Below are 17,615 nucleotides of genomic sequence, written 5' to 3'. Positions count from 1 at the left end.
TGCTTCAGAGATCGCCCCTGCAAGTGACGACACTGGCGCCATCAACAATCCACTCTTCGGTTGGTCTCCTGAAGAAACCAGAGGAAATCATCTTGATCTCATGAAGGTTCAGACTGACGTGGATGCAACACGGAAAGAGTTGTATGCTTATCTCAAAACTCTTACAAACAAGTTTGCGTCTGAGCGAACTCAGCCTCAGCGCGAAAAAGGAGAAGCTAAAGAAACATCTTCAACTGCTGATCCTGAAATCTCTCCAATCCATGTTGTACAAGATGAAGAATTCCGCAAAGTTGCAGATGACTCTCTAGCAAAGGAACTTGCAGGCTTCATCGCTCGTGAGGACCTGGAACGCTTCATGGAGGATCGAGGAAAAGACAAAGCATCATCTCTTCATCGTTATCAACCTTCATACCCTGTTTCTACGCAAATAATTTCTTTCCCGAAGGGCTACACTTCCCCAATGTTCGCACTATATAACGGAACATGGAGCGCTCGAGAACACGTCTCTCGATCCCTGGAGGCACTAGGAGAGCTTGAACAAAACGAAATGATCCCAATCTACAGAGCCTTTATCTGCGACTCCAGACTCTCTCAGAACTTCATGAAGCAGCCAAACGATCAGCGACTACTACACCTGCTTTGATGAGCAAAGTCTACAAGGTCGAGGAACCTCGGAGCAGCCGATTCTTGATCAACAAACAATACAATGTCCAACCTTCCATGAACGTTATTGCTCAAGAAAAAGGAAAGCTCCTTCTCAAACATGAGACATCCAACACCTCATCCTACAAAAGCATCAAGAAAGGATAATCAATCTTACACAAACCTCGATCCGGCATTAACGAACGGGGAGATGATCAGACATACTCAAACTTATCATCAAGCAGTGATCGAGTTACTAGAAGTCTGGGTTCAATATGGTGCAATCAAATCGATGCTCATCATAGAGATCCAACTGAAGAAAAATGAAGAAACCCAGGTACTGTCACCTTCATAGATTCATCAAATCATCCAACAAGTAACTGCAATATTTTGAAGCAAATTTTCAAAGAGAAGGTTGATCCACAATAGCTTCAACAAGGGACTGAAGGAGTACACAAGAGTCCTCTCCCAATCAGAAGCTTTACACTCTCTCTGAACAACCTATCAAAGAGGCAGTTCAATCCTGGCCGAACGTGAATTGCTCTATCTGTCGAAGGCACGAAGGAGAGACATGTTCACATCACTGAACACATCATGTCAAGAAGTCCATTCCGAAAATACTTCTTGAGCCTTCATCCACGGACCAAGAGGTGTACGACTGGGGACTGCTTACCACAATCAATCTCAGAAGAAACGAATTGGGAAGAACGTTGATCAATGTTGACACCGCCATCAACAACATTCCACTGAAAACCATCAGATCCACATGCATCACTCGACAAGAAGATACTCATGCTCCATCTCAATCAGAGACCTTGAAGGAGCGCTAGGAAATACTTATGGCTACATCATTCTCAAAGTGAACATAAGTTCAACCTGGACAGAAACCAAGTTTCACATAATTAGGAAGATCCAGGATATGACACGTCCTTCAGAAGAGCGTGGATCCACGCTGAAAAGATGGGTACTTACAAAGTGCCTTTGGTTACATATCTCTCCAACAAAGAAAGTTCTGATCCATAAGATTTGACGGACATTCCATCATCAGAGCACTTGGAGGAATTTCGAACTTTGACGAGATTGAAGCAAGAACCTGCAAAATATGCATAGACATTCATCAAGAGGTTCCACACCCAGGCAAGTCTCATTCCTCCCGTGTCTACGTCATTTATTTCCTCACATGCTATGTAGCATGGGGACTTAATTCTGCTAGCAACTCTGCAAGACATTATGAATGGTAACTTCACCGCATTAATATTTTACCAAGTGGTTGAATCTGACATTTTTCTCTGAATCGATCACTGAGACGTTCATTGCTGAGATGATGTCCAAACATGGTAAAGAACACTTTGGGAGTTTCTACATAGCCTTGCAGGAGCGTCCATGTGTGCCACAAAATTAGAAAGCTATGACTTCTGCACAAGTGTTGAATCCCACTGCTGCAACGAAAGGAATGCTGAATCAACAGAAGAAAGTCGGGGCCCAGACGATCAAACCTAAGACATGCTCAAGGGGTATGACGCTTCAGCGCTCAATCATCTAAGAAGCCTTCAAAATTGTACTCCCAATCAAAGAGTACACCTTCGATAATGGCGCCTCTGGCTTCAACACAAATATCTCGACACTGATTCAACACCAGCACGGCACTACATTCGATAAGTCTTCATTATCTCATTATAAGACTTCTGCAGCAGATGCAACATCATTCACACATGAATGTTACCAACTCCTTCAACATACACTGGGCAACCTGAGGTGATTCCGTGAAACTTCATCGACGAGACTTGTCTACATCACAAAACCCTACATGACTGAGGAACTTGTTCCCTTCACCGATCTAGAACGGATATTTCTGTTGCTATCTTCCACAACAACGTGGATTCACTTACAAAGCCGCTTCACGATACAATCATGCCTTCAGGAGTACTCAGGTTGAACTCCCATTATACCGGATTCTCAACTCACTAACTAGTTCGTGAACGTAAAAGGCTCACTGGATGAAGGAACAAAAATTATATCTATAATCATAGTTCTAGCCTTTTCGGTCTTTAGAGCAACTTCAACCATGGTATCAACATCAACAATAATCTCTAGAGGAACACCATCCATGATCTTAGCATCGACAAGGATATCTGGAGCATAATAATTCATGGTCTCAGCACCAACAACGGTCTCAGGAGCAACATCCTCATGACAAGGCTCCATCAACTAACCATTCTCTGAAGTATTGCTCGAGGAAACGGACTTCTAGAAGCACTAATGATTCATATCAAGGCGTGTAGACATGAAATATGCTCACATGAAAGTCTTTCTTAAGATTGCACGATGGGAGGGCACAACACCAAAGTCTTCTACAAGATGTTCTCATCACCTCTACAAATGAGATACAACATACTTCAGCAAATGGGTTTACAAAAACGTACCAACGAGTGAGGAATGAGACGATACTTCCTCAACAAAATATGTTCGTCTATGTCTCTTATACAACCTACCAAAAGGGCGCATCAATCGGACGTACGAGCTGAAAGATATGGCCTTTACCATCAGGTCTACGAAATCTGAAAAATTTGTACGGGATTAAAATTAAAAATGTGCACGCGTCGTTGGATGACCTCTACAACTCCAAATTGAGTGATTCTTTTCTCATGGGATAAATCAGTCTCTTATCTTCAAAAGTTGGGGTCAAGCATCAAATTACGACGTCGTATGAGGTTCCTACATCTTCCAGAGAGTACAATATGCAAGCAGCAATTCTTAGACGGTATTCATGACTTCCACAGTCGATCGGTGTCCACCAGGTCTTTCCACTAAGTACTTCATCAAGGTACCTCCAACTTCGACCATTTAGGTCTTTGCATCAATTTTTCTACCTGGGTCCTCTATCCAAGTCTTGCCATAAGAAGAGAAAACGAAGAGGAGAGATCTAACCAAAATACTGGGGACTGACGATCCACTGATCATGACGACCAGTTTCACAGTCCAAAACTCGTGGCACCAGACTCTGATGTGCTAATCATTCATCATAAAAGTAATTCTACCATCAGGACATAAAACCGTGGTCATTACATCATCCCCTCTCAAGAGCAACCTCAGCTATGGTCCCATGACCAGGGTTTCAGAAGCGATGTTTCTACGACTGACATAAGCAAGATGGCGCTGCAAGCACCATGATCATGTATCAATCAAGGGGTCCTGATCTCAAACGAATCAACGACATTAAAATCCTTCAGCAACCGTTCAATACACAAGAGAATGGTCTAAGAACACAACATGAGTGTTTTACAGCAAGCTCGACTGAGATGATTTTACACTTTCCTGTACAACCCGACGATCTGGGAGCAATTGGTGAAGAATCGATGGATGGGTCATATACCATTCTCTTCGTATGAAGGTCCTCTACAACATATCCAAAATTCAAAACAATTGGAGAAACGAGCAAAGAGTTGTGGCCAAAACATTGGACCACATGCCAGCTGAAAATTTTCTGAAGGTCTCCTGGAAGTTTACTGTTTCGTCGATTTCACATCCTAAACATGCTCGGAACTCAAAAGGATTCCTTGATAAAGTTTGGAAATTTCCTGGGCATGAGGATACATGGGTCGACCGCGAAAATCCGACATCGGACGAAGATTCTACAACAGTTTCAACGAAGACCTAACTTCTGAATTTTCTGATGACGAAATTCTTCATTCATCCAATCAGGAGCTACACCATCAACACAAAGCCGAACTTCATCTTCAGTCGATAGTCTCACTTGCTGAAGTTGGTGGTGCTTCTGCTAATGAGGGACGACTCTCGGATGATCGAGAGACATACAATATGTCAGCTTGCAGTGTCTCTGAATGGTTGATTTTCCTCAGTATGAACATCCGCAGAAGTCTTCATCTTTGACTTGATATTTTTGGAGCGCTCCACGGAAGATCCCGAAGAGTGGTTGTAACCAGAAGTCACCACTATCTGAGGTGCAAGGCATGGAGTCATGGATATACCAATAAAAAACACGCAACAAAAATGGTAATCCTCAACTCTTACTTATTTACGGTTTCAAGAACCTAGTGATAATAACGTAAAAACCTCGAAAAACTTGCTCGCTTCTTCAAACTTGTCAAGACGAGCAAAATTCATTATTTAAAGTCAACACCTGACTTTGCGTGAAACTATGAATAATTCACATAACCTTTCATGTGAACATTCGCTGATTTTCTACATGTGTGCATACACTATAAAATCGCAAAACTCATACATACATTATTTCATCACGTATACAATTGCTTACTTTCAGCAATTGCTCAAAAATCATGACTTGATTTTCATAAAACCGTGAACAAACCACGTAAATTTTTACTATGTGAACACTCACTGGTCTTCAAAAATTATACAGACGTCCATTCTACAATTGTGAAAACTCACATATAGACATTATTTCACCATGTATAATTGTCTACTTTCAACAGTTGTTCAAAATCAAAACATTGATTTTACAAAATATATATATTCAATGTGAAACTGACGTAAATTTGAAAAATATATCTATATATTTTGGCTCCCTCGTACGAGCATCTGTCTTTGAAGCGAGAGTATATTTTCAAAGACTTCCGAAAGCTCGAAGATGAAATTTTTCACGATGGCTCATAAACAAAATTTTATTACTAACAGACGCACGTCTATCAAAAAAAAAAAAACTTTTCTCTCGTACGAGTATCCACCTTTGAAATGAGAGTTTATTCCACTTTGTGAAATCTCACATATTTAAAATATAAAATTCCGGTTTTCGTGAAAGCTCATAGACGAATTTTATATCATTAGACTCAGGTCTATTTTGTTTGTTCCTTAAACTAACGAACGAACGAGCGTCTATTCATAAAACAAGGATTTCCTTATTGGGCCCGGCCCGCGAATCCTAACCAACCACGGACTCGTCGTCCAAACCAGCGGTTCAACACCAATTTATGCTCCAATCATGACATTGAAGCCTTCATCAAGTCGTGGTTTGATCATGCTCTCTAAATCCGGTAACGTCTCAACTTACGACTAAGTTCAATTACTGGTATCATTATTTATGGCCGGAAAATCACCATTTAATGCTGACTGAGGAACACAACTTTCCTCAGTAAGCAGGGGACTTAATGTAGATGGTGGATTTTCGACAAAGGGCTAAAATCGTAAACTCATAATTATACGAAGCTCTGATCCAGCAATCAGACGTGAGTATTGAGACATGGGTCTCTCATCGAATTCTCAACGGAGAGTACTTTCTCTCAGAGTACATGTAGATATGTAGTCTCATGACTGGACAACGACATATCTCATGAATACTGAACACTTTCAGTGATTATTTCTATATAGTATCACGAGATGGACGACTCCTAGACAGCTTGCTCTGCTAGTATAGAGCGATAACGTCTCCAGGAACAAACAACGAGTTTACCCTGACTATATAAAGGATATCATTTACCGACAAGCTCATATCGGGATAATTAATGCTCCTACATGATAAGAACGTTAGTGCTACATTTTATACCCATATTATGTTAGCTGGGCTTCGATATTTTGACTAATACCACTATTTTAGTGCTTTTGTAGAAAATACAAGTGAATTCAACCATCTGAAAATAAATGGCTTAAATAGAAGCTAAATTGGTGTTTGCCGCGGAATATTGCCAAAACTACTGCTTGCACCTCCGAAGGCACTTAATTTGTGGCTGGCCTGGTATATATATCAACGGCATGGTTGTCATTTCACGGCCAGAGAACGAAATAAGAAGGCATGGGGACGTGGCTTCATTTCAACCACAATCTTGTGTGGTATTTCTTAAGTACTGAACAACATACTCTTCTGTTTGTCAAAACAAGACGAGAATCTCATTTCCATGTTAAGCAGAGAAGAGATACAAGTGGTAAACGAACTGGAGTATGGATCGTGAATTGCAGTTGGTAGTTCTCTAGCATTTCATCGCAACACCAACAGATGGAGTGCAGCGATGAGACAAGAGTAACTGGTGTTGCTGCCATTGTTTCATGGCCACATAATGGTATTATAAGCAGCGATAGGTGGAGTTCGACAATGAAGTGGCGGAGAATGCTGTTAGCTGAATTTGTTTTAGGGCTGCAAACAAGAAGGCACTAGTTCTGCAACGGAGTGTGGCCAAGTGAGAAGATGCTGACACGGAGTAATGAATGGCAGTGATGCTGACACGGAGTAATGAACGGAGTAATAGTGGTAGTGTTGATTTGTATGAGCTGTTGATTTTGTTGTGGTCGACAGTGCAGGAAGGTGCTTAGTTGATCAGGGAATGGTAGTCGGCTGAGATTGGTTTGTAAACGGAGGTGGTGACCAGATGGAGAGCTGAGATAAACCAGGTTCATGCAACGTAGAAGTGTAATGGGAAGTATGGTCTGATTTGTGAACTCGGTTTTGTTTAAGCATTAATCGGCAGTGAACTGGGTATCAATACAGGGAGGTGTTGTTGCAAGGCGTCGATGCTCTCAGTCGATCTGAAATTAGGAGATGGTGGTGTTGTCTGATCCTGGGGTTAATTCATATATACAAAGGTGATGAAGTTCAGTTGGTGGACCGAATATTTAGAGAAGATGGAGCTTTGGCTGCTGCCATTAATGGTGGTGGTTTATCTCGGGGATGGTCTGGCTGCTTGTGTCGTAGACAAGCTCGAGTAAACAGAGTCAGGGACGATGATGAGAGTTAGCACGGGTTAAAGGGATCTCAGTGAGGGAATTTGTCTTTGATCGGAGTTCAGGGTTTGCCTGAGATTCTCTTAGTTGGATGGTGGTACGGTGATGCTGTTGCTGCTCTGAAGAAGACCATGAATCTGCCAGTAATGACGGGATGTTGTCGAACTTGGTTGAACTATTTTACAACTAGTGGGTGGCCAAGAATTGAAGCTGGTGCAGTTTCCGGAGTTAAGAAGATGATGCTTTTGTCCGTGGACATAAGCGGAAGTTCTGTGAATAAGTAAGGTGTTGTGCTCGAGCTGTTGCTGTTGCATGCCATTGGTTTAGTATCTGCACGAAGTTGGGTTCGATTGATGGTTGTGTTGATCGCAGACGGGAGTGAGGATGGAATCAAGTTTCTACTCTAAATGAAGCAGCGACGTCGCTGGATTCATGGGGCTCATTTGTGAATTGCGAGAAGAGGACTGCACCAAATCAAGTTGGGATGGAGATGGCAGAAGTGGATGTTTCAATTGGAGGCAGTGGTGAAGTGATTGGCTGAGCGCATGGAGAAAATCAATGGAGTCTTCGTGGTTTCGTATTGCAGACTAGTCTGATGCTGCTGGTTTTCTATGGGATCGATAGTATAGAATCTTGGTGGAATTGATGCCATAGTCAAACGGAGAACGTATGGGAGTTGTGGCAGCGTGACAAGGAGATGTTCGTTGACAGAGGTGAATGGATAATGCCGAGTTGGAGAATGAATTGGCAACAACCATGAGTGCTAGTATTGGTTGGATGCATTGAATGGAGACTGTTGCTGTGGGCTTAATTTGTCATGGTGTTCGGACTGGGCTTTGATGGGTACTGTGTTGAAGCTGTTAACGGTTTGCTGCCGTGAAGAAGTGCAGGTCCGGTTCAACCACATGTTCTTCTTCACCGAGATTTCCTTCCTGTTTTCATTTATTTCGATGACGACATAATCCAAGAGAATATATTGCGACAACAAATCAAATTAAGGGAGAAGATTATGATGTTTTTGATATGGAATGTATTAAAGGAAATCAACATTTAATTGGAAAGAAGGGATTTTGGCTTTGGCCAAGAATATGGAAGGCAGACTCATTTTATAGGGAATTTTTGGGGAGAGTTCCGGGAGGAAGCGGGCTGCGGCTACAGAGCCGTAAGAAGAATAATAAGGTTTTGAGTTTTGTTTTGATTTTCCATTTTGGTATGGCTAGAGTTTGATTTAGATATTTTGCGGCTTTTGAGAAAGCCATGTCTAGTTAGAGCCATGTTAGGGTTTAGATAGAAGCCAATTTAGTTTTATAAACTCTACGATGATATTTCTAATAATGATTCATTGATTAGTGATTTCTCTTCATATAGCTTGGTGTTTTATCGTTCATTTCATTTTCTAGATTATTTATGCTTTTGAATTGATATTTCGTGCTTCGGTTAAATCCCTAGACGAGGCATGCAAGGGTAGATAAGTAATGCTTTAGGATCGCTACATACGAAGCGAAGGAAGTTACAGCGGAGAAACTATATTTTAGAATTTAATATAACATATTCCGGGACATGAGGTTGATTTCGAATTTTGTCTTGAGTGATAAATAGAGATTAGTAGAGTTTTATATGATTGAATTGGTGTAAATCGAAAACCCTCACAACCCTTTCTCATTTTTGTTATGTCTTTGTTATTTATTATTTTATTTTGTCTGAATTTCTGAAAATTCTCAAAAACATCATATTAGGATTACTTAGTTTTTGGTATTAGTTGGTAGAATATTTCACACTCCCTGTGGGAACGAACCACATTTGCTATCTATATTACTATTGACATGTGCGCTTGCGGATATAACTGGGTTTCATTTAATCATTAATTTTGGTCATCTAAAATCTCTACCACTAGACAGCTTGCTCTGCTAGTATAGAGCCACAAAGTTAATTGTTCCTAATTAAGATTAATTCTGCCGTGACATTCACTACTGAATTCCCAGAATAATCTATTATTGCTCCTATTCCATAGTCGAATCCACGACTGGTCCCATGGAATGGCAATAACAATTGATCCTATTCCATGGTCGAATCCACGACTGGTCCCATGGAATGGCAATAACAATTGCTCCTATTCCATGGTCGAATCTGCGACTGGTCCCACAGAATGGCAATAAACAATTGTTTTGATTCTATGATCGAATCCACGACTTGATCTCATAGAATAGCAATAACTATATTATCTCATTACTCCGATTTCATGATCGAATCCACAACTGGTCTCATAAATGGTAATAGATAAATCTTAATTACTTCGATTCTATGGTCGAATCTACGATCCCATGGAATGGTAATGCTCACTTTATTATTCTGAATTCGTAGTCGAATCCTCAACTGATCTTATGAATTAATAATAAACATCTTATTGCTCAGTTTTGTGAATTATTCTCCACCGAATTCCATAATTAGTAATAAATAATCAACAACCGGGCGTCTGAGCTACCTTTAAGTAAGCCCTGATTCAAATGGTGAAGGTGTATTCAACGATGATACACTAACAGTCACCGCACGAACGAGTATTTCAAAAATACAACGAAACGATGAACCTATGCAAAATAGAGAAGAAAATAAAAAATAATTAAAAATATTGACCAGGGTGCTGGGAGCACGGACACACGACCAAACGACCGTGTCGTGGTCAATCCCACGCTAGTTTTATATTTTCAATGCATTTTTAATATTTTCCATGATTTGATGAAAATTCTCTCATTTTATCAAATCTCCTTCGTCTCGAGGAAACTCCTCGGTTTCATGGTACTTCCATAAATCCATAAAAAATAATAATATAAAATTAAGGAAAGGAGTGTGGGGCGTGACCATTGGCCAACCGGCTCTGCCTTGGTCCCAACCGGCCCCATACCCCGCGGTTCCTTATTATTATTATTTCTCTAATTTCATGAAAAAACTCCTTAAATTCATGGTATTTTGCACAAATCATCATATAATAATAAATAAAATAAAATTATGAAAAACTTGTGGGACCGGGCCACTAGCCGGCCGGCCATGCCCTAGCCGCTCCCACACGCCTTTTGCTTTATTATTTTATTATTATTTATCATATTTTTCCCTGAATTCATCAAATTCCTTGATTTTATGGTATTTCTCTCAAATTATGAAAAATTCCCTCAAATCATCAAAATATCTAAAAATATTAAAAAAATTAGGAAAACTCGTGGGACCGGTCCCTAGCCGGCCGGCCGTGCCTCCACAGTCCCACACGCCCTTGTTTTTATTATTTTAATATTTTTTGCTTCCCTGAACTCATGAAAACTCCTTCAATTCATGGAAACTCCCTAAATTCATCAAATTTCTCAAAATTCATGAATTTTTCATAAAATCATCAAAATATTATAAAATTAAGGAAAGGCACCACGGGACCGTGGTCACGACCGGACAACCATGCCTTGACCACGGCAGTCCCACGCCTCCTCATTCCTTATTTTATAATTATTTTTCATCATCTCATGGTGTTTTCCTCAGTTTCGTCGAAACCCTAATTTTGGCATATTTTCTCGAATGGATGCTCAATTGCACGCCAGAAAATATCAAAATTCTCAGGACTGAGACGCGGACGCCTTGGGGACACGAGTACGCTATCTTGACCGATCAAGATTGGCTTTTTGGCTCACGGAAGCCGATCCCATCAATTTTCACAGTTTTGACCTAATTTGCACAATTGCTCGTATTAGGTCCAAAACTCTTCCAAACACTTTGGATTTTCATGAAGTGATCGTCAGGCGGTCACGTGACAACCCAGGTCTGGTTTCATGACTCCATGGTCGATACCTCGCCTCGTCATAATTAATGAGGTTTTCTCGCCTAAGGCTCAGACGAGCATTTTGAATAAATGATTAAGCCTGCATTTAATCATTCTTCCACCAACAAATCGTCAACTCTTCAGTAGTTTTTCGTATTTGCTCACGTGAGCATATGGACACTACATGGTTGATCCACGATCCCATGTAGTCGCTCCCTCCTTCGTCCCATGGTTGAAATTCTGACGAACAATGAATTGATCATCAATTGATCAAATTAGGGTTTCTGAATCCAAGGATCATCATTCCAGATTCCTACCTTAAGAATTTTACAACGACCTCATGGTCATTAATTTTATTAATTATGCTCGGTTCAACGACCAGTATTCTAATTAATATCTTTGGTACGCTGCCAATAATCCATCAGATGAGCAACACATGCTCAAACGATCAAATATTCAATAATTCATCACATGAGCAACACTTGCTCAGATGATAAATATTTTCTCAAACCAAGGGATATTTGTTCAAAAATCAATATTCAACGATCCATCGAATGAGCAATACTTGCTCACTTCATCGTAAGAACTATACCTCTGTCTCATGACATGTTCAGCTCATGAGTTTCAGAACATCATTTTCAACTCATCAACTACATGGACTCGTCGTCCCATCAAACCATGAAGTCATCAATTGACTAACAAACCACGAGACGTCAATCGTGTCACTTTGGGGGATATCACTTAGGGTTTTGGGATGGCGGTCTACGGCACGTGTGTTCAAACACACGATGGAATGTGAGCAAGTCGTGCAGTCAGTTGAAGGAATTCACGAGGTAGTGGGTGGAAAATCGACCAAGTCTCCACACGTTGAGCAAATGGTTTCAAACATGATCTCCACTTCCCCACTCCTTGATTCCATCAACTGTCACACTTCATGGAATCATGGTGTCTACAATTCCAGCAATATAAATAAGTCTCTGAATCATGATTAAATCATCGACATCATCAATCTCATGTCAAACTGACAATACGAGATCATCAACTCATCAATTGAGCAACTACTCTCAATTGAGCAATTTCAATCATTCATAGCTTATCATATTCAGAATTCGCACACCCACAATCTTTGATTACCATTGATTCCACACATTTCCCAGCTTCCCTCCTACAGATCAACCCATCATCTCTTGTGACCGAATTTACTCTGGAACGGTCATTTTCTTGATTTAGGCCGGAGTACTACAGATTGATCTCTCGAATCTAAAGCACCCCTTTGTAGCGGTGCATCTGTGTGAGGTTTAACATTTCGCTCGGTTCGAGGAGTCTCCTCCGTACGATCGTCTCCTCAATTCCTTAAAAACCAGCAAATCGTTTTTCCCCATCTACATAGAGGAAGTCTTTTATGCCTGAGTACCCTATTAGAAATAATTCTCCAATTGAAAGGCAGGAATATAATACAAGTATTCATTCTCTAAATAACATGTGTCTCAGTATGCGGCAGTGAAAGGCAAATATGAACTTCAAATGATATTTTTTGGAGGTAGTTAAATATATAACGTTTTGAGAGTTCAATATGTTGATATTAATATAACATATTTGTTTGCATACTGGAAAATGCAAACAAAAGTCTTTTGCCTATGTGCATCAGTCCATTAACTGTCAGGATGAATCTCTATCTAAAGACCAAACTGAACCTATAATGGTATGTCCTTTTTGCAGAGATTTAAATTGTCAGCATTTTGAGAATTGAATCTATCAATGTCAATATAGCATATATGTTTGCATATTGGAAAGTAAAACTTAGTTCATATTTCACTGAGAAACATCATTACAATGGGTATTGTTCTTCCATCAGAGCCAAATCCTTTAATACATGGATAACCACTTAAGAACGATTGTGTCAAAGTTTCGGTTGATAAAACGATATTTCCAAATCATTGTTTTCCAACCCTATCTCGTCATCTTCGAACAATAGGAGGATACTGAAGAATCTTTTGTATCCTGGCCTAAAGAGTTTGTGATCTCTTGCTCCACTGTAAGATCCTTTATTCATTAATTTAGTCTATCTGTTATAACAAATATGAACTAAAAATGAAGGTTTAAAACTCAGCTACAAACCTGGTTTAAATAGACAAAATTTCAGTTTTACTTAGAATCTTTTTATAATCTTGCATTTATATGATACATGTGTATCTTTCTCTACCCGAGAACTAATGATCCTCAAGACGGGTTGAGGATAGAATTGTAATTTATGAAGGATTACTGATTTAAGGCAGTATATCTATGGAAGGAAAATAGATTCCTAAGAGGTTTGGGAAACCAAACCGAAGTAAGGAAGTATACCTAGATAAGGAAATAATTCTTAGATAAGGTAATATACCTATATAAGGAAATGTACCTCTGTTTGAGGGTGAAAACAGTTTCTGCTGGTTTCGGTAATTTCGTGTGTCGTGGGTGAGAAACGAGTCTAGACCCTAAATAATGTACTGCAAGGGAGTACTTTAGATTCGAGAGATCAATCTGTACAAGTCCGGCCTAAACCAAGAAATGGTCGTTCCAGACTTGCTTCGGTCACAAAGTGGAGGAGAAGGGTTGGTTTTGGGGAGGGAAGCGAAGAGAGTGCTGAGACCAGAATAGTTAATTCTGGAAGAGTAGTTGTTTGACAACTTGTATCAGAAAGTGGAAAGATAACAGATAGGAAAGCTAGAAAATGTTTTCTAAGTGTTGTATGATCCTGATCAGAACTTATTTTTCGGTGGAAATAGGTTAGACCTATTTATACAAGTCGAAGTGAAACGTACCCTGGTCTCGTAAGAAATAGAAAACGGGTGAGTAAATGGGAGGAGGTGGTAACCGGTAACGCCTGGAATTGATGTTCCATAATTAAGCAAAGCGTTTCACCATTACTCCCTGTATTTACTAACCGCCTTATTCTTATGACACTGTCTTGTAACGGGTGTAGTGTACGCCGCACGTTGTAAACCGCCAAACCAATACCCTAATGACTATCCCTCAGTTTATGACATGTTTTGATGTCTCGAGTGTTTTCGTGGAAAACGTGTAGCATGTTTCTAAATGTGGTGTGGCCAAAGGATTTGGCGTTTGTATCCAAGTTGGTGCCGTGACCAAAGAATAGGCGTCGTAGCCAGGTTGGTGTCGTGACCAAAGAATAGGCGTCGTATCCAGGTTGGTGTCGTGACTAAAGAATAGGTGTCGTATCCAGGTTGGTGCCGTGACCAGAGTGTTAGTATTGCAGCCAAGACATTGTCATGAGTCATTTGGTGGCAGATTTGTACGGATGAGATCTGCATCTCAGGAGGAAGGGTGTCTGTAGATCTTTGCAACCCTTCGTTTGGAAACCAACGACATGGTTGCAGTTCTTGCATGCTCATGGAAACGTTAGGCGCTGCCAAAATTAGGGTTTGCATAAACCGTGATGTTTGGTTTTGGGCCGCAAGTTGCCATGCGTTTGGTGGCGAACTTGGACGGCTGAAATATACATCTCAGATGGAAGGGTGGATGTTGATTGTTGCAACCCTTCGTTGGGTAGCCATATGCATGGTTTAGGGATGGCATGGCTTTAGCATAATGTAGGTGCGACCAAATAGGATTTTGGTAAAACCGTGATGTTTTGCTGTGGCCCGCAAGTTGCCATGCGTTTGGTGGCAAACTTGGAAGGCTGAGATATCCATCTCAGATGGAAGGGTGGCCATTGATTGTTGCAACCCTTCGTTTGGTAGCCATCGGCATGGTTTAGGGTCGGCATGGCTTTGGCATAATGTAGGTGCGACCAAAATTAGGGTTTTGGTAAAACCGTGATGTTTGGCTTTGGGCCGCAAGTTTCCATGCGTTTGGTGGCGAACTTGGACGGTTGAGATCTGCATCTCAGATGGAATGGTGGTCGTTGATTGTTGCAACCCTTCGTTTGGGAGCCATCGACATGGTTTAGGGCCGGCATGGCTTTGGCATAATGTAGGCGCGGCAAAAATTAGGATTTTGGTAAAACCGTGATGTTTGGTTTTGGGCCACAAGTTGCCATGCGTTTGGTGGCGAACTTGGATGGCTGAGATCAGCATCTTAGATGGAAGGGTGGCTGTTGATTATTGCAACCCTTCGTTGGGTAGCCATCGGCATGGTTTAGGGCCGACATGGCTTTGGCATAATGTAGGCGCGACCAAAATTAGGGTTTTGGTAAAACCGTGATGTTTTGCTTTGGACCGCAAGTTGCCATGCGTTTGGTGAAGAACTTGGACGGCTGAGATATGCGTCTCAGATGGAAGGGTGGTTATTGATTGTTGCTACCCTTCGTTTGGTAACCATCGGCATGGTTTAGGGCCGGCATGGCTTTGGCATAATGTAGGTGCGACCGAAATTAGGGTTTTGGTAAAACCGTGATGCTTTGTTGTGGCCCGCAAGTTGGCATGCGTTTGTTGGCGAACTTGGAAGGCTGAGATATGCATCTCAGATGGAAGGGTGGCCATTGATTGTTGCAACCCTTCGTTTGGTAGCCATCGACATGGTTTAGGGTCGGCATGGCTTTGGCATAATGTAGGCGCGACCAAAATTAAGGTTTTGGTAAAACCGTGAAGTTTTGCTTTGTACCGCAAGTTGCCATGCGTTTGGTGGAGAACTTGGAAGGCTGAGATATGCATCTCATATGGAAGGGTGGTTATTGATTGTTGTAACCCTTCGTTGGGTAGCCATCGGCATGGTTTAGGGCCGGCATGGCTTTGGCATAATGTAGGTGCGACCAAAATTAGGGTTTTGGTAAAACCGTGATGTTTTGTTGTGGCCCGCAAGTTGCCATGCGCTTGGTGGCGAACTTGGAAAGCTGAGATATGCATCTCAGATGGAAGGGTGGCCATTGATTGTTGCAACCCTTTGTTTGGTAGCCATCAGTTTGGTTTAGGGTCGGCATGGATTTGGCATAATGTAGGCGCGACCAAAATTAGGGTTTTGGTAAACCCGTGATGTTTGGCTTTGGGCCGCAAGTTGTCATGCGTTTGGTGGCGAACTTGGACGGTTGAGATCTGCATCTCAGATGGAATGGTGGTCGTTGATTGTTACAACCCTTCGTTTGGTAGCCATCGACATGGTTTAGGGTCGGCATGGCTTTGACATAATGTAGGCGCGGCCAAAATTAGGATTTTGGTAAAACCGTGATGTTTGGCTTTGGGCCGCAAGTTGCCATGCGTTTGGTGGCGAACTTGGACGGCTGAGATCAGCATCTCATATGGAAGGATGGCCGTTGATTGTTGCAACCCTTCGTTGGGTAGCCATCGGCATGGTTTAAGGCCGGCATGGCTTTGTCATAATGTAGGCGCGACCAAAATTAGGATATTGGTAAAACCGTGATGTTTTGCTTTGGACCGCAAGTTGCCATGCGTTTGGTGGAGAACTTGGACGGCTGAGATATGCATCTCAGATGGAAGGGTGGTTATTGATTGTTGCAACCCTTCGTTTGGTAGCCATCGACATGGTTTAGGGCCGGCATGGCTTTGGCATAATGTAGGCGCGGACAAAATTAGGGTTTTGGTAAAACCATGATGTTTGGCTTTGGGACGCAAGTTGCCATGTGTTTGGTGGCGAACTTGGACGGTTGAGATATGCATCTCAGATGGAAGGGTTGTCGTTGATTGTTGCAACCCTTCATTTGGTAGCCATTGACATGGTTTAGGGACGCCATGGCTTTGGCATAATGTAGGCGCTGCCAAATTAGGATTTTGGTAAAACCGTGATGTTTGGCTTTGGGCCGCAAGTTGCCATGTGTTTGGTGGCGAACTTGGACGGATGAGATCTGCATCTCAGATGGAAGGGGTCGTTGATTGTTGCAACCCTTCGTTTGGCAGCCAGCGACATGGTTTAGGGCCGACATGGATTTGGTGTAGTGTAGGCGCGATCAAAATTAGGGTTTTGGTAAAACCTTGATGTTTGGCTTTGGGCCGCAAGTTACCATGCGTTTGGTGTTGAACTTGGACGGCTGAGATATGCATCTCAGATGAAAAGGTAGCTGTTGATTGTTGCAATCCTTCGTTTCGCATTCAGCGGCATGGTTTAGGGCCGACATGGCTTTGGCATAGAGACGTGGCTGGCACGGTGGTGCGGTTGGCATGGTCGGCATGCCTTGGCGCGGAGACGTGGCTAGCATGGTTTTCCATTGGCACGGTGGCGCGGCTGTCATAGTGGCGCAGAGATGTGGCTAGCATGGTTCGCTATTGGCACGGTGGCGCGGTTGGCATGGTTTGCATGCCTTGGCGCGGAGACGTGGCTGGCATGGTTTTCCATTTGCACGGTAGCGCGGCTGGCATGGTTGGCATGCCTTGGCGCGGAGACGTGGCTGACATGGTTTTCTATTTGAACGGTGGTGCGGCTGGCATGGTTGGCATGCCTTGGCGCAGAGACGTGGATGGCGTGATTTTCCATTGGAACGGTGGCGCGGCTGGCATGGTCGGCATTCCTTGGCGCGGAGACGTGGCTGGAATGGTTT

The sequence above is a fragment of the Papaver somniferum genome, chromosome 9 (assembly GCF_003573695.1).
Source record: "Papaver somniferum cultivar HN1 chromosome 9, ASM357369v1, whole genome shotgun sequence".
NCBI classification, from domain to species: Eukaryota; Viridiplantae; Streptophyta; class Magnoliopsida; order Ranunculales; family Papaveraceae; genus Papaver; species Papaver somniferum.
This window is presented reverse-complemented; position numbering follows the sequence as displayed.